Below are 21,942 nucleotides of genomic sequence, written 5' to 3'. Positions count from 1 at the left end.
ATGTGGTAACTTCTTTTGGTTGTATGCCCAGGCGAGTTATAGCTGGGTCCTCAGGTAGTACTATGTCCAGTTTTCTGAGGAACCTCCAGATTTTTTTCCAGAGTGTTTGTACCAGCTTGTAATCCCACCAACAACGGAGGAGTGTTCCTCCTCCTCCACATCCAGGCCAGCATCTGCTGTCACCTGAATTTTTATTGTAGCCATTCTGACTAGTATAAAGTGGAGTCTAAGGACTGTTTTGATTTGTATTTCGCTAATGATTAAGGATGTTGAACATTTATTTAGTTACTTCTCACACATTCAATGTTCCTCAGCTGAGAATTCTTTGTTTAGCTCTGTACTCCATTTTTACTATGGTTATTTGATTCTCTGGAGTCTAACTTCTTGAGTTCTTTGTACATATTGTATATTAGCCCCCTTCCAGATATAGAATTGGTAAAGCCCTTTTCCTAATCTTTGGTTCCAGTTTTATCCTATTGACAGTGTCCTTTGCCTTACAGAAGCTTTAACATTTTATGAGATCCAGTTTGTCTGCTCTCATTGGCAGCAAGGGCAATATAACTTTGGCAATTAGATCCGTTCTCAGCCCCAATTAACCTTGTATGATGTTTGAATTAAGTGACTGGAGTGAGACAGCTGGGTGTCAGTCTTTCCCAGAAAGCTGTATCTATCTGTTCCTTAAAAAAAAAAAAGAGATTCAGCCTTGTGGAGAGCTTGCCTCTCCCACTGTGACAATTATGACCAACATCAATCAATAAGTGGCATCCAATGTGTGGTGACATTTTTTTGGTGAGTTGGTCATATAGTGGTGAGCCTAGCTTCTTTCCAAGCACTTGGCCTGTGTTCAATTCCCTTTAAAGCCAGACATAAAGGCTTCAATATACATATCACTACAGAATTTTATTTCCTGATTTTCTTAATGGCTTTCTACAATGCCCTGAAATGACATTCACTTTTGCTGAGACTGTACATTTAAATATATTTTCTTTCCTATATATCAGAAAAATCCTCTGCCAGTATTTTGATTATGACATGGGATTTCCAACCCAGCAAAGGTATTTTTATACTGCTTTGGTATCCTTAATTTTTTGAGTAAAAATTCATAATTTTATTGTCTTTGTAACAAAATCAGCTTAGAACCGGATCATTTGGCTCCTTTTATTCTTATCACCTCCCTGTTCAAAATGCTTTAATCTCTCTTTTTAAAAATTATTTATTTACACTCTAGCCTTTTTCCTCCCTCCCTTCAGAGTTCCTCACCTCATTCCCCCTGCCCTTTGCCTCAGAGAGGGTGCTCCCTCATCACCCTCCATATCCCCCTTCCCTGATACCTCAAGTCTGTAGAGAATTGGGCTCGTCTTCTCCCGCTGAGGCATGCCTGGCGCTTCAGACCAGCCTGTGTGCTGCCTGGTTGGATGCTCAGTGTCTGAGAGTTCTCAGGGGTCGGGTTAGTGGAGACTGATGGTTTCCCTATTTGGTCACCCTCCTGTTCAGCCCCTTTGATCCTTTCCCCAATTCTACCATATGGGTTTTCAACTTCAATCCAATGGTTCGATGTAAGTATCTGCGTCTGTCTCAGTCAAGTGCTAGTAGGGACTCTCAAAGGACAGCCATACTAGGCTCTTGTCTGTCAACTCACAATAGCATCAGTAATATGGTTAGGGCTTGGTGCCTCTCCATGAGATGAATCCCATTTTAGGCCAGTTACTGAACCTCCTTTCCTTCACTCTGATCTCCCCCTTTGTCCCTGTAGTTGTTTGTTTGTTTTATCTTTAGACAAGAACAACTCTGGGTCAGAAATGTTGACTGTGTGTTGGTAAGGTAACTCTGTCCCTCAACTTGGAGCTATTGGAAGTAGATGCTGCAAGTGCCTTCTCTAGACTGTTGAGCATTTTGGCTAAGGTTATCACCCCCATTGAATCCTAAGAGTCTCTCAACTCCCAGGTTACTAGGACTTTCTAGAGGGAACTTTCCACCAAACTCAGAAGCTGCATATTTCCTTTATTCTCCTGGTCCTCTGGGTTTCTCTCCTGTTTATCCTCCCATACCTGATTCAGTTGCTCCGTTTCCTTCCCCCTCCCCTCTCCTACTCAGGTCACACTGTCTTTCTGCCTCCCATGATAATTTGTTTCCCCTTCTAAGAGGAATTGAAGCATTCTCAATTGGGCCTTCTTGATTGTTAAACTTCTTATGGTCTACGGGTTGTATCCTGAGTATTCTGTAATTTTTGGCTAATATCCTCTTATCAGGGAGTACATACCGCGGCATGCCATTTTGGGTCTGAGTTGCCTCATTCAAGATAATATTTTCTAGTACCATCCATTTGCCTACAAATTTCACAATGTCCTCATTTTAATAGCCTAGTAGTGTCCACTGTGTAAATGAACCACATTTTCTGCATCCATTCTTCAGTTTAGGTACATCCAGCTTGTTTCTAACTTCTGGCTATTACAATAAGGCCATGATGAACACAGTGGAATATATGTCCTTGTGGTGTCGTAGGGTATCTTTTGGGTATATGACTTGGAGGGGTATATCTAGGTTTTAAGGCATAACTATTTATGATTTTCTGAGGAACTGCCATATTGATTTCCAGAGTGTTATACCAGTTTGCAATCCCACCAACAATGGAGGACTGTTCCTTTTCCTCCACATTCTTGTCAGCATATGTTGTCACTTGAATTTTTGATCTTAGCCATTTTGATGGTGTGAGGTAGAATATTGGGTTCATTTTAATTTGCACTTCATTGATAACTATGGAAGTTGAACATTTCTTTAAGTGCTTCTTGCTCATTTGAAATTCCTCTGCTGAAAATTGCCTGGTCTGGTCTCAGTGAGAGAAGATGCATCTAATCCTTGACAGACTTGAGGTCCCTAGTCTTGGGGAAATCTGGTTGGGTGGGGCGAAGGGGGTGGGACATCCTCTTTGAGACATGGAAGTATGGATGGGATTGGGAGCAGTCTGGAGGAAAGACTAGGAGAGGCTAGCAGCTGGAATGTAAAGAAAGATTAAATGCTGCTGCTACTACTACTACTACTACTACTACTACTACTACTACTACTACCACCACCACCACCACCACCACCACCACCACCACCACAACAACAACAACAATAATAATAATAATAATAATAATAATAATAATAATAATAATAATAAAATGTTAAAAATTTCTCTGCTGAGAATTCTCAATCAATTTTTTGATTGGGTTATTTGGCATTTTGGAGGTTAACTTCTTTATATATTTTGGATATAAGTCCTCTATTGGATGTAGGATTAGTGAAGATTTTTCCTTCTATCTTTTGGTTGCTATTTGTCCCATTGACAATTTTCCTTGCCTTATAGAAGCTTTTTGGTTTCATTATTTATCAATTGATGATCTTAGAGCCTGAGCCATTTGTGTTTTCCTCAGGAAATTCCCCCCTGTGCCAACAAGTTCCAGACTATTTCCCTCTTTCTCTTCCTTTAGATTCAGTGTATCTGGTTTTATGTTGAGGTCCTTGATCCACTGGACTTGACCTTTGTTCAAGATGATAAATATAGGTCTATTTTCTTCTACATACAAATTGACAGTTAGAATGGCACCATTTTTTGAAGATGCTTTCTTTTTTCCATTGTATGATTTTAGCTTCTTTTTAAAAACCACGTGTGTATGAGTGCTTGTGAATAGTTAGAAGAATAATTTAGAAAATATTAAGAATGATTCTGACTAGAACATGTTACTGTTTGCTTGTAAGGTGTAATGCACCCGAAAGCAAAAATGGAAGACTAAATAAAAGAAAAATTTTGTTGTCTTATGAACATTTTATTTCTGAAACAAAGCTTTAGTTTTAGGGAATTATGTAAACCATTTTGGCCCCACACGGCTTCCATATTACATATTTTATAAAGTTTTTTGCAAAATCATTTCCTCTACTATATAAATTAACATATTTTAATATAACTTTTAAAGATTTGTAAAAGGATAGTGTTCTTCGAAAACCTTTGCACTGATTTTAGCCATTTGAAGATATAAGAGCAAATTAAGAGTGATACCAAGCACTTACTAAAATTTAGAATAATTTTCTCCCCATCCTTGCTATCCTCATATTGTTGTCTACCCATCATGTTAGAGGTAACAAATTGCTCATGCTTTATTAGCCATTATCAAATTAACCTCAAAAATCCAGTAGTCTACTAAAACACAAAAACTTAATTTTGCTTGATTCTAGCTACATACGCATGAGTCCTTTGAAGGGCTTTCATCAATTATTATCTTTAACCTATTTTTACTGTCCCAGAAACTAGCATTGTAGTCTAGATATTTATATTGGTGTGCTATTTGTAGATACACAAATAAGTTTTGAGTAGAATCATTTTGTATAATACCAATATAATATCAAAAGCAAGATAGGATGAATAAACATAAGCTTTTATTTGTTTCTCTTTTGGAAGGAAAGGCTAGTGTTACTGCACGAAGTGATCTGTTAGAATATGCCATTCTTAAGGGGTGATTCCCTCATTCCTTAAAAGTGGAATGTATAATAGACACATGTCAAAAGTAAAGAGAAGAAGCATTCATATCAGCAATTAAAAATCACTTTTATTCAGAGGTATATCACCTAAGACAAAGGTGATATCTAGGCGTCTATAAATTTATTATTTAATTGTTCGGGTTTGGGGGCATTGGATTGGTATAGTAACATTTTCCTTTGCCGAGTTCCTCACAGGATAAAATGAGGAGACAATAGTATGATATGTAGGAAGCCGAATGAGGATGATACCAAATGATGGGTTAGCATGGACAAAGAAATCTCATGAGGTTTTACTATACATAAACAACCACTATGGAAAGATGAGAGTAGGAGAAACAGTCATTACAATATAGAGTACACCATAAGTATTAAATACCCAGCAGTCAACCTTAAAAACATGCATACATAGTTAAAGTATACAGATGGAGTATGTTGTATTTATGTATTTAGAAATAACAACAATTAATGAAAAATAGGCGCTTAACATGAAAAATAGCAATAAATACTACATAGGAAGACTTAGAGGGAGGAAGTAAAAGAGAGTGATGGTGGGATTATAATTTCAAAAATTGAAGAATCCCTAAAAGAGAGGACACTTGTAAAGTTATAGATTTGATCATGAAGCTCTGCTTCTTTTCTGTCACATGGGATGATAAAAGCTCTTGTTATAATATCTACTGCATTTGAATGTAAAATGACACTAGCAGGTAATGCTTCAATAAAAAATACATTTTCAGGCTAGATACTTGAGGGTTTAAGGGGTTACAAACACTATACAAGTCTTCACACAATAAAGTTCCAAATGTTGCACATTCAGCATTTTTTTAGTGTTTTAGATATTGTATTGTCAAATATTTGGTACACTCCCAATAGTTTCCATTGACTTTTTACTTTTCTTTGGGGATGGAGGTTATATAACACTTTGAAACCAAATTCATTCGATAGATGCCTATGAAGTATACTATATAAAATAACAGTTCATATAAGACAACCACAGTAATAACTACTTTGAGAACATTTCCCTCTAAGTCATATTTTCTGACTTGTGTTGCAATTTATTATGCTACAACAATGCATACTTATATTATTCTAATCAATTAACCTGGAATTTTTGGAACATTATCTTGCTATTTAGCACCAGTGGCATTATAAACACTTTATCTTTCTGCTTACACCGCCCAAGTAGTAGAGTTACTAATCCTGTTCTACTGCAAATATTTACCATCAAAACACTTATAATTAGCCTTATGTCCTACTATGTATTGCACATATTAGAATGAGAAAATTTTATTTTAAAAATTTAAAATTCAATTTCACTTTTGTATATGCACAAAATCATAAGAGAACACTTAGAGCAAATCAGAGTAGTTATAAAAAACAATATCCTTGCTTAAATATTTTCTTTAAAGATCTTGGCCATATTTTGAATATCCAGAATTATTGGAGAACTTTAGAAAACCTAAATTATCTTCTTTCTTCAAAGATTGGAAGTAGTAGGAAGTGACTGTAAATTAAAGACCTTTAAATTACTGTAAATATTCTCTTTGAATTTTTCTCTTAAAATTTCAAAACATGAGCTAAACTTCAGTTTTATCTAATATTTTGTCCTGTTTTAAATTTGCATATTTCTAGATTGTTCAGGACAGCAATAACAGACACATTTTTCTATGAGTCACCCCCTTTCCCTGCAGTTCTCAAAATATGCTACTGCTATAACATTAGGGGCAGCCTGATAACAGAATGTTGAACAGATGGCTATTTCCAATTTTATTTTTTTTCAATGCTGTTAATATCTAAAGTTGATTAAAAGATGTCTTCCAAGACAGATCAGGAAAAGGAAAAGGAAAAGTATTATTTCATTTTCTTAAAAGAAGTAAAAGCAAGCTTCTTCTAAGTTTTTAGCAATTTGCATGTTTTTAAAAGTGACTCTAAATCACTTTGAATTAATAACATGAAAAGTAAAAAATTAAAATTAAGAGAAAAAATTAGAAGTAAGATTAAAATTTAATTTGATCCTGGAAATAAAAGTGATTGGCATTTTCATTACATGATGATTTGTGGAACATGAAATTTGTGTTTGTATTGATGGGAGTTTTATGAATTCTAATTTAATTATTCACTTTTAAATTTTGTTCACCCAGTAACTTATTTTGAATTAATACTAATAAGCAAATGTGTCATCCCAAAGACTGTGTGTAGAAGTCAATTTCATGCCTTTAAAATTTGGTTAGTATAGCTTGATATTAACTGACATGAAATATGACATAACAAAGACTGAGTAGATATAATTATGAAAGGTAGGTGTGATAACAGGCTCAGGAGCAGTATTCTAAAGCACACTGAACAGGAAGGAAGGCTGAATAGCCAAGGTTGTGTTAGGAGATGTAAAAATCAAGGATCACTGTGGGGCTGCTACTAGTGAAACAGGTCAGCAGCAGACAGTCTGAAGCAGTGTGTGCTGTCCTCAACAAGATCTGTTCCTTTGTGCTCCAGGACAAAGCTTGGCTGTTCTTAAGCAATCATTCTGAGTCATCTATTCATTCTCTCTTACCTTGTAGGATGATCGTAGAACTCCACAAAGAAACTCAACAGGTCTGTTTTCCTCTTCCTGTACATGACGATAGTTCAGTGGCAGTTAACCACTGGCAGTAATACCTAACTATTCTTAATGCAATTCTGTGGTTTCCAGGTTTAATATTTTACAACAAAAATATGAGAATATTTACATCGTATCCCTAATTTGTTATGTTAGTGAGGAGAAAACACATCTAACACTTTTGCCTACTTTTAAATTACTGTTATTAATGGGTGTGTGATTTTACTGTTATGCAAAGTAAGTGGGCTGAGAGGTTTGAGAAGTCAGTAAGACCTAAATTAAACTTTTAAATTATTTTCCCCATTATGTTAGAGGCCTGTGGCTGTCCTACTGTAGTTTCTTGCTCCACAACAAAGACTGCAAACTACATTCACCAGATTCTTTGTCCTACATTATTTTACAGAGTAGCACTATCAAACATTTTATAATTAGCATAATATTTACCATTTGATGATATTTTGTTTTCTGTTTTCTAGAAATGACTATAAAAGTGGCAACAACACTAGGAACAGCCACAACTTTCATGGCTCCAGCAGGTTTTAATGGTTGTCCTGTTTAATCTATGTGTTTACCATTTTGCCTTCTTAATTCCTCAGTCAATATTTTCTCAGGGATGTGAGCGATTCACTGAATTAAGTTTACTTCCTTCTGAATAACTTTCCCTTTTCCTCCAAGAGTATATTTAGCAGTTATTACATTTACTGATCTTGATCATTGTTATGAGTAGATCTGTGTTTCTAGGTCTTTGAAAATAACCTGGCATTTGTATTAGAGCTAATATTGGTTAGTTTATAAAGAGATTTTAGAAATGTTTTTAAGGTAGTTTATGTAACACCACTACCATAGGCTGGTACTTTAATTGTTTACTATATCAATGAATATATGTTCAACAGTCTAAAAGTATGCCAGTGGCACTTGAATTTCTGTCAGGATGTCTTGTAATGGGAAGACTCAGTTTCCAAAGGTACACTAATTGATTTAGGGTTCAAAACAGTCAAAGAACCTTACGCTCTAGCTGTATAAGACATCACACTACTGGGAACTCAAGGAACTTGATGCCTACTCCAAACATTTGATTTACAAAATGTTTATTTCAGGCTGTTGGGATCAGAAATCATGGTTGCTAATGACTATTCAAAACAATAATTATTTAAGGCACATATATTACCTAATATTTGTATGTTTATGCGTCACAGTGAGAACATGTAAGCTCTTCAAGGCCTCTCCAGTCTGTCCTGCTGAAAGCACAGTGTCTGAAAACATTTAATGTACACATGTATTCAAGGTACCTGGATTGAATTCATCAAAGAAATGCTTTACCCATGGAGAAGAAAACTGTCTTTCTCAGGCAAGGGTAAATTTGGATCCCTGAAAATGTTTGTCTAGACAGAATTTTAAAAGAATAGGTATTACTATTACTGTGGGAGAGAAGATAATGCTATTGCTAAATATACCCCATCGTCCCTTTAAATAATTCAATGTATAGCTCATAGATGCAGAAAATTTTAAAAATGGGCTAATATCCAGTTATCAGTCAGAACATATCATGTGTGTTCTTTACCTCACTCAGAATGGTATCTTCTAGTTCCTTCCATCTGCCTGCAGATGCCATGAAGTCATTATTTTTAATAGTTGAGTAGTACTCCATTTGTGTAGATGTACCACATTTTCTGTATCCATTTCTCTGTTGAGGGACATCTGGGTTCTTTCCAGCTTCTGGTTTTTATAAATAAGGCTGTTATGAACATAGTGGAGCATGTGTCTTGGTTATATGTTGGAGCATATATTCTTTTGGGTATGTGCCCAGTACCAGTATAGCTGGGTCTTTAGGTAGAACTATTTCCAGTTTTCTGAGGAACCTGTAGATTGTTTTCCAATGTGGTTTTACCAGCTTGCAATCCCGCCAACACTGGAGGAGCGTTCTTTTGTCTCCACATCTTTGCCAGCATCTACTGTCACCTGAGTTTTTGATTTTAGGCATTCTTATTGGTGTGTGATAGAGTCTCAGGGTTGTTTTGATTTGCATTTCCCTGATGACTAAGGGTGTTGGGCATTTTTTTTAGGTGATTCTCAGCCATTTGAGATTCCTCAGTTGAGAATTCTCTTTTTAGCATTGAACCCCATTTTACAATAGGGTTATTTGGTTGTCTGGAGTCTAACTTACTGAGTTCTTTGTATATATTGATTATTATTAGCCCACTATTGGATGTAAGGTTGGTAAAGATCTTTTCCAAATCTGTAGATTGCACTTAGGTCCTATTGACAGTGTCCTTTGCATTACAGAAGCTTTTCAATTTTATGAGGTCACATTTGTCAATTGATCTTAGAGCCTGATTCATTGGTGTTCTTGTTCAGGAAAGTTTCCTCTGTCTTGATGTGTTCAAGGCTGTTTCCCACATTCTCTTTTATTAGATTCAGCTTATCTTGTTTTAAGTGGAGGTCCTTGATCCACTTGGAATTGAGCTTAGCCCAAAAGCTCATAATACCAATGATACAATTTACAAACTATATGAAACTTAAGAAGAAGGAAGGCCAATGTGTGGATGCTTCAATCTTACATAGAAGGAGAAATAAAATCATCATGGGAGATTGAAGGAGTGAGGGACCTGGAAGTGAGAGAAAAGGGAAGGAAAGAAAAGAGGTGGTGGGATTAGCAATTGGAAAGGACATGAGAGAAGTACAAAGGGCCAGGAAATTGAATAGAAATATGCAGCAGTAAGGGATGGGGAACAGGAGGTAGCCACTAGAAAGTCCCAAATGCCAGGGAAGCAAAAGGCTCCCAGGACCCAACTGGGATGGCATTAGCTGAATTGCCCAACAAAGAGGGATAGAAAGATCAGTGCCCTAAGTTGAGGGATGGTGCCAACCATCTATCTCAAAATTTTTAATCCATAGTTGTTCCTGTCTTAAGGAAAGACAGGGACAAAAGATGGAACTGAGAGGGAAAGAAAGGCCATCCAGAGACCACACCACCTAGGAATGTATCTCACCTGTAGACACCAAACCCAGACACAATGGCTGATGCCAAGAAGCACTTGCTGACTGGAGCCTGATATGGCTGAAAGTTTCTAACAGCATCTGACTAATACAGATGCAGGTATTCACAGTCAACCATTGGACTGAGCCCAAGGACTGCAATGGAAGAGTTAGGAGAAGGACTGAAGGAGCTGAAGGGGATTCAAATTCATAGAAAAACAATATCAACTCACTGGACCATCCAAGCTCTTAGGGACTAAATCAAAGAGTATACATGGGGGGATCCATGGCTCCACTTACATAGGTAACAGAGTACTGCTTTATCTGGCATCAATAAGAGGGGAGGCTGTTGGCCCTGTGGAGGTTAATGCCCCAGAGTAGGGTGGTACTAGAGCAGTGAGGCAGGAGTACATGGATGGGTAGAGGAGCACTGTCATAGAGGCAAACGGGAGGAGAGATGGAATGGGGGGGTTTGTGAAGGGGAAACTGAGAAGGAAGATATCATTTGAAATGTAAATAAGGAAAGTGATGAAAAGAAAAAATAAAAGTTGTATTTGAATTTATAAATTTAAGCTATAAAAATAAAACTCGTTCATTGCAGTCATATTTGACTTACAGCGATAAACATTTTTATGAACTTTAAGAGCTCAACATCAAAAAATCTTATTCTAAAACATAGACTATATTGGTTTAACCTCTATGTAGTTAAATTTTTATTAACACAGTGCAAGTAAAAACAATTTATATTTGTAAACTATGACAATGTGAAGATAATAGCAATCTGTTTGAAGAATGACATTTCTAAAATATCCTAAATTCTGAGAATCACTGAGTTGTTTATATTATAATACATGAACTTGCTCATTGCTGGTAATTAAGAATATAACTTTCAACTGGTAATCATTAGATTATGTACTCTTAAATATAATTTACTCTTCCAAATAGAGTTCGCATTAAGACAATGAAATAAAAAAGCACAGCTCCCTAACAGAACTCCTAAATAATACATAATAGCTCATCCCATGCGAACCCATTATCACAGTTTGACTTGGTGTCTGTATATGATTTTAATGCTTTCCCTGCTAGATGCATCCAATACAGACATAATATGTTTCATCCCACTGAGTTCTCAAGATGTTTTCATTCTTGAAATGCAGTAGATTACTTTTTAAATGGCAAAACAAGATAGGAAAACAGTAGCTCGTCCGTAAATTAAAGATGTTTTGAAAGAAATGTTGAATGAACCTTGGTATCTCTTATGCTTACTTTAATTCCTTCCATGTTCTATTTTAGTGTTTATTTAAAGAGAACATTTAAACAAAAATAGGTAACGAATAAATACATTGATCACATTTTGGTAGATCTATATGCAAAATTATTTCATGTTCTCATCCTATCGTTGAGAATTGTATAAAGCATCTTCACACATTAGCCTATTTTATTACACAGAGTTAATATGTTTTTGGTCAAAGAATGAGTATCAAAATTTTACTGATTAGAATTCATGAACACATTTTCATTTAAAAATTATAATCTATTTCTTCCAAAATAGAAAATATATATTTGCATATATTTTAAAGGAAAGGGGAGAAAGGATAAACTTCAATAATGGTAATAGTATTAGAGAATAACAAACCATGTTCTGATTAGATCTGAGGCCTTTTCCACACTAGGGAATACCTTGCTTTAAGCTTAAGCCGCTTAAGCCTGTTCAAAAGTTGACAATAGTGATGTCAAAAAGCTCTAGGTTCCTTCCTGCCATTGTTATTTTGCTAAGTGTCATGATGTCAAATTGGCTTCTAAATATGTTTGGACTTCTTTCAACATTGATCAAAGCACAAAAAAATAAATAAAAAACATGAAAAACATGTCAATGGTACAATGTAAAACTAACCAACATGCTAAGAATAAGGGGAAGAATTCTACATATGACATTCATATCAAGACCGTCACCTCCAAGACTAGAGAATATCCAAGAGGGGGAGTTGGAGAAACACATGAAAGATGGTGAGGAATGTCCTGAAGTGTTGTCTTTTGAAAATGACATGCTAACCATGCTCATAAACTCACAGAAAATGCTGTTATCTGTGAATGACCATTACAGAATCAAAACAAGCCACATCCCAGAATAGATGGGCTAGATAATGTTCAGGATTCAGGACTTACTGAGAAGCTACAAGCAAATGATATCTGTTGGGGGAGGGAGGACCATGGTTTTTCAAGAAGTAGCGCTGGTTACCCAGGATCTAATGGATAAGACCACAGCCATTCACCTATAAGCAGCACTAACAGAACTCAGTAGTTTATCTATAACAACAACAAAAATATGTGATTTGGAGGTTGTGTTAGTACTCTGAGGTTAGTCAGAGGAAAGACTAGATGTAGATTTGATAGAATCTCATTACATACGTATATGAAATGCTCAAAAAGTAACAAAAATATGAAGTAATAAACTATACTTGATTGGATGTCTATACAATAAAATATGCTAACTAGTCATAAAAATTAAAGGGATTCCACAAGTTAGTGACACATTGTATGTTCTAATAAAGTGAGATTACTTTATATCTAGGTGTTGAATGGAAAAACAGTGACACTACAGAATAATATTGATATTGCATGACTGAAATTCATCTTACCTCCCTGCAAATGATCAGGTGGACAGTATGATGTATAGTCTATCATTTCTAAGCATAAATTTTACAGAAAAATGCTGGGTCAACATTGTAATATTTTAAATAATGAGTACAATCTTGTCTGATTTTAAATATATCAATGAAATTGAATAATTATGTCAAGAAATAACCTTGAAGTGTGAACCAAATACTTTACTGATTGGGGAAGAAACACTAATGAGCTAAAGTAGGGACAAGTGCACTAAGTTGTTTAAAAAGAATAACAAACGTACATTCATTTATCAATAGATTTCAGTAGGCATTGTACAGAAGGAAAAATCATTACAAGCTTGAGTTGCTTCAAATTACAACATATTCTTCTTTCAAAAAAATACATTATATTGCATAAAGAAAGCAGTTGCCTCATAAATCTTGAAGAAAATCAAATTAAAACAAGATGCTTGCAAGTAAAGGATAAAATTATTTTGCTGGAAATTAGAAATATAGAAAACTCAACCTAAAACAAAATGTTTCAAAGCTAATAATCTAACGTTGGTAATTTTTCTGTTTAAACAGTGTGTGAACTTGGTGGTTTTAATGAAGAATATTTTAGTTTCAAAACAAGCAACAAATGTCAGTAGAAGCGTTAGCAAGGAATAGAGGTTGACTTTTTTTTAATTAGGCAGAGTTCTGTTCAATTCTTCTTTGTAAATAAACAGTTGAAATGGAAGCATTGGAAGTGATCCACCGTTCTGTATACAGAAATGTGAAATTCACTGAAGACCTCAAGACTTAACGGCATTATAAGCAATTGAAGGATCAGGAATCTGTTGTTTGTCTTAGACATTTCTGATGCCCATTTACTATGTGCTGTGATCATTCAGGATGGAAAATATGCATATTTATTGGTACCTTTCAGTAAAATATTCCAGTTTTCCCTATCATTTTGCATTGATGAAAGCCAAAGATAGTATAATTCCTCGAGAGAAGTGATTTTATTCCACTTGAATTTCTTTCAGAATCTTTGTTTATTTTGAGAACTATGGAATTTTCTGAAAAAAAAGTAACATCATTTGTTTATGTTATTAAGTAAATATTTGAACAAAATCCTTTCCTTATTTTATTCAACATTTTGAAAATGAGAGGAAATTGAAATTCCATAAATGCAAAATCTATCACAGTATATTTATTAATTTGGCTGTAATATTTCAGTATAAAATGAATAAATGTGCAAATCCATCTCAGGATGAGTTTCCATTGAAACAGTATTTAGTTTTCTCTTATACTAGTTTCTCAGACTGGTTACTTGAATTTGTCAGCAAATAAATTATGCTGACAACTTTTTCATTTAAAAAATGAGAAAAGAATGTTTACCTTTACCACACTTGGTCAACTCAATGCTTCATCTTTGAGCAATAAAAGACAAGAATGGTTACAAATAGAGAATTCACAGTTTATTTTTTTGTGATTCTACTCATAAAAGATTTTGAAAACTTTGCTTTAAAACTCCTTTGGCTGATAAACATGCTTATCAAAGTTGCAAGAAATAAAAAATATACAAGCAAAAATATAAATCATTTTCTTACATGTGTACATGAAACATAGCAAGTATGAAGTCAGACAAAAAGTCCATTCACCAAAGCCTCAAAAATATCTTTGAATAAATCTAACAAAGAAATGCATGACAATATGTCAGTTGACACATTGGATCAATAAAAATATACACAAAATACTTTGGGATTAGGCTAGAGATGGCTCAGTTGTTAAAATTCTTCTTGATCTGTACCCCATTTTTAATTGGGTTATTTTGGTTGTGTCTAACTTCTTGATTTATTTATGTAATTTGGCCATTAGCCCTCTATCAGATGGAGAATTAGTGAGGATTCTTTTTCCAATCTGTAGGCTTGTTTTGTTCTACTGACAGTGCCTTTGTCTTACAGAGGCTTTCATACTTCATCAGATCCCATTTATTCATTGTTAATCATGTAGCTGAGCCATGAGTGTTCTCTTCAGGAAGTTGTCTCCTGTACCAAGGACTTCAAGTCTATTCTGCAATTTTTGTTTCATTAGATTTGGTGTATCAGGTTTTATGTTGATGTCCTGATTCCCTTGTACTTGAGTTTTATGCAGGGTGAAAAATTGGATACAGAACTAAACAGAAAATTCTCAAGAAGCAAATCTTGGAGGCCAAGAAGCACTTAAAGATATGTTCATTGCCCATAGTCATCAGAAAAATACAATCAAAATGACTTCCAGATCCCACTTTACCATTCAGAATGGCTAAAATGAAAAACTTAAGCAACAGCATATCCTGGTGAGGACAGCAAGGGTAGCATTCCTATACTGCTACTTAGGCATGCAAACTTGTAAAACTTCTCTCTCTCTCTTTTTTTTTTTCCGGAGCTGGGGACTGAACCCAGGGCCTTGCGCTTCATAGGCAAGCACTCTACCACTGAGCTAAATCCCCAACCCGTACAACTTCTCTTAAAATCAAGTGGCAATTTCCCAGAAAACTGGGAGTAATTCCACCTCAAGATCCAGCTATATCATTCCTGAGCATAGACCCAAAAGATGATCTACCATCTGACAAGAACACTGGCCCAACTATGTTCAAAGCAGTTTTATTTGTACTAGCCAGAAATGGGAAACAATCCAGATGAACCTCAACTGAAGAATGGATACAGTAAATGTGGTACATTTGCACAGTGGAATAATAGTCAGCTATTAAAAACAAGGACAATCTGAATTTTGCAGGAAAATGGATGGAACTGGAAAATATCATCCTGCATGAGGTAATCCAGACCCAAAAGGTCATGCATATGCATAGTGTGTACTCACTTATAAGTGGATATTAACCATATCGTACAGGATAGTTATGCTCTAATCAACAGACTGAAAAAAACAACAAGACAGGGCAAGGGATAATGGTTGAATCTTTTTCAGACATGGAAAATACATATCAGAGGTGGATGGAGAGAGAGAAGTGGAAGGAAGGGGAGATTGGGAGAGGAATTTGGCAGGGAATCAGATGAGGAAGAGCAGGGGAAAGAAAGGATCATAGATGGGCGTCTCTAGGAAATTCCAAAGAACGGGGACCAAAGAGAGGATCCAAGGGGTATATGGAGGTGACTTTAAATGTAGCAGAGGTACAGTTTAGCCTTCATGCAGTTCTGCCAAAAACTGGGGAGGAGGCTGCCACTAAATTATTTACTATCTGTGGATCTCGTTCCCCAAAATGGACTGCCTCATCTGGCTTCAACTAGATGCTTAGTACTGAACAGACTTGACATGCCAAGATTGGTGATACCGAGGGAAGATGACCCACTTCCCAGAGGAGAAGGGCAGATGTGAGTGGGGAAGGAGGGCTGGCAGGAAAGGATGGCCAGATATTGGGATGTAAAACAAACAAACAAAAAAAATCAAAAAAATGGAAAATATTTCTTGCTGGCTCAGAAGAGCTAAGTTTGGTTTCCATCATGGTACCTAGAAGCTCACAACTGCTTCAAACTCCAGTTCTGTTGAGCATCAAGCTCTATGGCTCTCTGCTTACACTTGGATGAATGAGTTTGACTCACACAAGCACAGACATACAAATATGTATTAACAATTTATAACGGTTTTAAATGTATTTTAAAACATTATGAAGACCTAAATTAATCTTTTAAATTACTGGCCACAATCTTCAACAAAGACCTGAAATACATATGGAAGAAAACTTTAAAACACTGAAGAAAGGACTTGAAGAAGACACTAGGCTATAGAGTTGTTAAATTTAATATTATTAAAACCGCCATCCTACAAAAACAATCTGCAAATTCAATGTAATGCCCTCTAAAGTATAGTACCATTTTCTTCAGAATTAGAAAAAAAATATTTAAACAATTTATACGGATGCCACAAAGCCTAGCAAAACCAATAGGAGCCTTCCCAAAAAGATTCCTGTTGCAGGTATCAACTTAAGTTTTACTCAAGAATAATAGTGGTTATAATGAAATATCAAAAGTAATAAGTTCACACCCAGTATCTTGACTTCTATAATCATGGGCATTTGGCCCAAACCAAGACCTTCAAATTATAATCATCAAACTTAGTTTTCAAAAATAATTATTAATATTAGTGGATATTACAGTAGAAATATTATCATGCAAAAATAATTTTACATGCCTTTAAAGATGATTGCATTAAGATGCATTATCATACAGAGAGTTACATCTACTTAACAATAACTTGCTTTAGCAAAAAGATCTTTTTGAAGATGACAAGATAAATTGGAGATAAATTCAGAATTTTTATTATTTACTTTCTGGCTTTTCTTCCTTTTTAATGATTGCCTCTGTAAAACAAGTATCATTATCTATGGGCTGAGTCTGTACCTGTAGGGACAGCTCATTTGCAAGCATTAATTATGATATCTCTGATAATCTAATGAACTACATGTGTTATGAAGGATGTTAAGGATGAGTGTATATTTCAGGGAGACAAAAGGGAAGAAAGTAGAGAAATTTGCTTTGTCGAAGGTCACCATGATAGTCAACAGTACACTGTGTGCTGTCTCACCGCTCTGCTTGTGGCTTGCCCCTCGCCTCTCAAGTGGTGTAACTTCATATATGCTCGGAGTGATTTGACTAAACATTGAGAGCCATTGTTTACAACATCCGAGATTTATTCTTAGACAATATTATTCATTCATTATTCAAAAAGCCAGATTTTTAAAACAAATGATCAGTCCATCAGCATCATGATGTTTACATGAGAAATGTATTTCATACATTCACTTGCACTGCAAACTAATTTCACACAGACACCACCAAATCTAACCCAGAGCCCAACAGTACTCATCATCCAATTGTGGGACTGTGCAGACACCACACTCAACGTGCCTCTGCCCTCCTAACATGAAGATGGACACTAGAATTCCTTCAACAAGGGATGTAAGTATAATTTCTAAATTTTTAAAAATGTAAAATAGTGTCTCAGCAGCTAGGTATATACTAATCAATTAACTATTTACATAGCACTACTCTACACAATCAATCTATATCAACTTCTTGATTTGGTTTATGTCATTAGTGTGTTTGACCTACATAAACCAAGAAGAAAACAAATGTTTTACCATTATTCCATTAGTTCATACTTATAAGTTCATAGATTTTTACATGTATTTTTTTATTTACAGATTTTTGTTATTTCATTTTCCTCCTTTTAGTTTATCTATTTTAGTTTGTCACATACATGCAATTTTATATAATGTACACATTTGCATATATAAGCTAATATATAATCTGCAAATTTACTGCTATATACTATTGGATAATAAAGATTATTACTCAAAATAATATAGTTAATGTGTGCTTGTATGTTTCATATTAATTTAGTATAGAATCAACATTATATGAGATATAATTTGGATTTAAATACCTTCTCTACTATTAACAAGTCCTTACTGACGTTTCTGAAATTTTACTACCTTATCCTGGCTGTTTTCATATTTGTTTCCAGTGTATGCTATTATTCTGTTTGAAATTTAATATTAGATTCTTATATGACTTCTAATTATGTTTTGTATACTTTTTTCCAATATATTAATTTTCTATTTCACCAGGACTTTTTATTTTTCCTGGATCCATGTTTAATCTGATGTTACATACTTAACTACTCTGTATCTCACAGAATGAACTGAAATGTTCTTAGTTTATATTTGGCTGGAAAGAATTTCCAATCAACACTCACATATATGTTCATCTATTCTTATGGACACTCCAACTTACTAAAGATTTATTTTAAAGACATATGTCATATTTTCTATTTAATATTTATTTTCTTGAAAGTTTACTTATGATACTATTTCTTAAAACTCTTAATTGACTTACAAACCTTAGTATGTTTACAAATATAAGAAAGGTTTTAAAAAATTATAAACACTTTAGTCCCTTGCTCTTTGGTTTTATGCCCAATTAGAAAGCAAATTTGACAGATTAAATAGTCATAACCATCAACATCATTCACAAACTTCACTAAATTCTGATGACACTTCAGTTACAGTTACTAGTTTGATGTATCTACTTCTGTTTAACACTTGGAAACATTCGATGCTTGAGATTCAAGAAAAATTGCTATCCCCCCCATTTGGAATGTGGATTTTATTGGTCACTGAAATAAGTGGAAATAACTTGTAAATATCAGCTAATTGGTGCAGGTCAATAGCTTGCTTATACACAGTTGGCAGTCCTTTTTTTAAATTTAATATTGTATGTACTTACATTTAAAACGTTATCCCCTTTCCCGGATCCCCCTCTCACTCCTCCCCCTGCTTCTGTGAGGATGTTCCCTCTCCCACTCACGCACCGGCATCTCCCCACCTTGGGATTCCCCTACAGTGGGGAAACAAGGCTTCACAGGACCAAGTGCTTCTCCTCCTAGTAAAGTCATTTTATATTTTTGTTTTTTCCCCAGTGATAATGACATATATTATTTTCTTTTCCGGTCAGCAAAGTTATTTTAAGAAAGCAGAATTTATGATTTATGTATTTCAGAGGCTCATTTACATTCTTAGGAATAGGTTCTTGCCACATAAACAATGTTTCATGCTGGTGTTACATCTTAACAAAAGTAAAGAAGAGTAACAGACTTCTGCTACCTTTAGGATCAGCAATTTGGGAAACTCTACCTTATAAATTTCAAATTCTTTGAGAGTTGCAAGCTGTATTTTGTCGAATCAATTACTGCAAAATAATCTTTATATTATTATATAATCTTTATATCATTATAATAAAGCCTAATGATATATTAGGCACTGAATTAGTTTTCAGCCTTTCAGTTAATCATGGATTCGTGAAGGACTCACATGGTCCAACCCCTTCATGTGGAAATAGGAGCTATTAATAAGTAGATTGTGAAGAGGGTCAGACGTGGTTATCACTTAAGCACCCATGGATGAATTAGCCATGCTCCGAAATACAATAGTAAACCCTTGTTCACATCCGTAACCCCAGGTATACTCAGTGAATCACAATCAAGAGAGCACACAGATATGAAGCCATAGGGTGGAGGGGAAATGAGGAGGGTGTGGCAGTAATCAGAATCAACTACATATGTGTGACATTTTCCAAAGAACAAATTCAGCAAGGAATTTTGTTTTCTTTACTGAATCAGGGATAGTTTCTTTTCTCTAGAAATCAGGAACTGGATATGTTATCCTTTTGGAGCTCAGCCCACTACATAATCACTTCTTTTAAAAGGACATTTTTAATGGGTACAATCAAGTGGCAGCTACCTCCCTTATAACTCAGCTTCCATAGTGTTTAGTTTGGTGACAAGACGGGTTTTCAGTTGATCTTTTCGTATGTCCTTTTGCCCCTTCTTTCTTCTCTTGGTTTACCTACTTTCTATATTTTCATTTTACCCAGACTCCCACTTGCCTTTGATCCTCATGATCCCTAGTATGTTCCTTCTGTTCTTTCATTTTATCTGTGTTTTTAATGATTCCCTTCCGTAGGTGACAGGACGTAGGTATGTTCCCATCTCTTCCACCATGACCTCTTTCCACATATATTCCTAGGTAAACACATATATCTAAGGATTTGAAGCTAGGCTTCTCACTTGACAAAGAATACGCACTTTTTGTCATTCTGAGCCTAATGCGTTATTTTTCAGGTTCCCTTATTAATCTGTGAATTTTTATAGTTTCTACACTGTTAAATTAAACATCACTTTGTACCACATTTTCATTACCCATTAATCAGCTAATGGACATTTCAGCCGTTTCTGGTTCTTAGATATTGTGAATAGAGCAGGAACCGACAGGGATGCCCAGATATATCTGTAGGGTGATGGAGACTCATTTGGATATGTTCCCAAAAGAGACCTAGCTGAGTCATGTGAAAGCAGCATTTCTAGTTTTTTGAGAAATCTCACGATTTAGATCCAATGTAGTTCTATTTGTCTATACCCCCACATGTTTACACTACAACAAAATCACTGTATCTGGTTTCAAGTTGTTCTACAGGGCATACTAATAAAAATAACACGGGATTGGCACAATAACATGGACTAATGTAATAGAATAGAGGACCTAGGTACAACTATTTTAACCACAGAGACCTGACTTTTGACAAAAATATTTAAAGTGTACATAATGGAGAAAACATTGCATTTTTAACCATAGGGGCTCAGAATACTGGATTGAAACATGTACAAGAATAAAAGCAAATTCTCTTCTTTCACACCGCACTGAAATCAACTCTACTTACACCTCAACAAAAACCTTTTAAGTTGAATCTGCTAAAGAAATAAGCTGGTGGTACACTCTAAGATTTAGACACAGTTATGGACATTCTGAACATGTCTTCGGGAACACTTGATAAATTAAAAATTAAAAATCTTCAGTACAGCCAAGGAAACTGTGAAGAGGCAGACCGTGAAATGGAAGAATATCACTGCCAGATATGTAACTGACAAAAGATTAGTGTCTCAATTATACTCACAACTCAAAAATCTAAACAGGTGAAAAATGAAACGACTCAATTGAAAATTAGCTATGCAATTGAGCAGAGTTCTCAAGGGGAAATATAAATGCTACTAAGTGCCTGATTGTCTTTGTCTTCTTCATTAACCATCAGGAAAATGAAGATAAGAACAATTTTATAACTACATCTCACTATAGTTATTATGGCTATTATCAAGAATACAAATGACAGCAAATGTCCTGGGTGTGGAGGAATGAAACCCCTTATAAATGTGTACTTGGTGGCTGTATAAATGAATTCACTGTGATTTTTTGTATTTTCTGTCTCATATGTATAGCCTTCCTGTTAGGCAAGGATTTGCCCTCAGATCAACTAAGCTCCCATATCAGAATCCGCCTCTAAAATTCTGCTTGCTTCTGTTCTGTACTCAGTACATGCGTGGTTGTAACCTTGGGCTTGCGGATGTGTGATATCCCCTCCCAGTTTTCTATCAATGCTGCTGTTCTTACTGACATCACCAGCAAGCAGAAACCTCTGTGTGCTTATCTAAATGCATCCAGACTTCTTCAGCTGCAAAGCTGCTGGTATTCACAGCCAGATTTGCCTTGGGAACATCGCTGTGTACACTAATGTAGACATGGGACAGGGATGTGTTGTAACTGGAACAGCTCCAGGCAAGGATGCCATAGATGCCTGCCTCATTTCTGACCTAAATTTGAGCAGCTTTAATACATGAATTTTTTTTGTAGCTAATTTCCATGTGGCCTATTTCCAG

The 21,942-nt window shown here is 35.3% G+C and overlaps 1 long non-coding RNA gene across 16 annotated transcripts in view; it reads left to right on the top strand.

Moving 5' to 3' along the window:
* The window catches only part of LOC102547440 (uncharacterized), a 92,795-nt gene that overhangs the window by 32,602 nt on the left and 38,251 nt on the right, over nt 1-21,942 (top strand). For 2 of the 16 annotated variants that reach the window (XR_010058027.1, XR_001841450.3), the window contains exon 3: nt 7,074-7,107. The exons of 13 other annotated variants lie outside the window; for them this stretch is intronic. This is a non-coding gene — a long non-coding RNA (uncharacterized LOC102547440). Of the gene's footprint in view, nt 1-7,073; nt 7,108-17,503; nt 17,634-21,942 lie in introns of all 16 variants that reach the window. One more of the 16 variants, XR_001841451.3, reaches the window with a different exon arrangement.

Source organism: Rattus norvegicus, chromosome 15, assembly GCF_036323735.1.
Source record: "Rattus norvegicus strain BN/NHsdMcwi chromosome 15, GRCr8, whole genome shotgun sequence".
NCBI classification, from domain to species: Eukaryota; Metazoa; Chordata; class Mammalia; order Rodentia; family Muridae; genus Rattus; species Rattus norvegicus.
The sequence above is the reverse complement of the archived record's forward strand: the minus strand, read 5'-3'. Positions and strand labels throughout refer to the sequence as shown.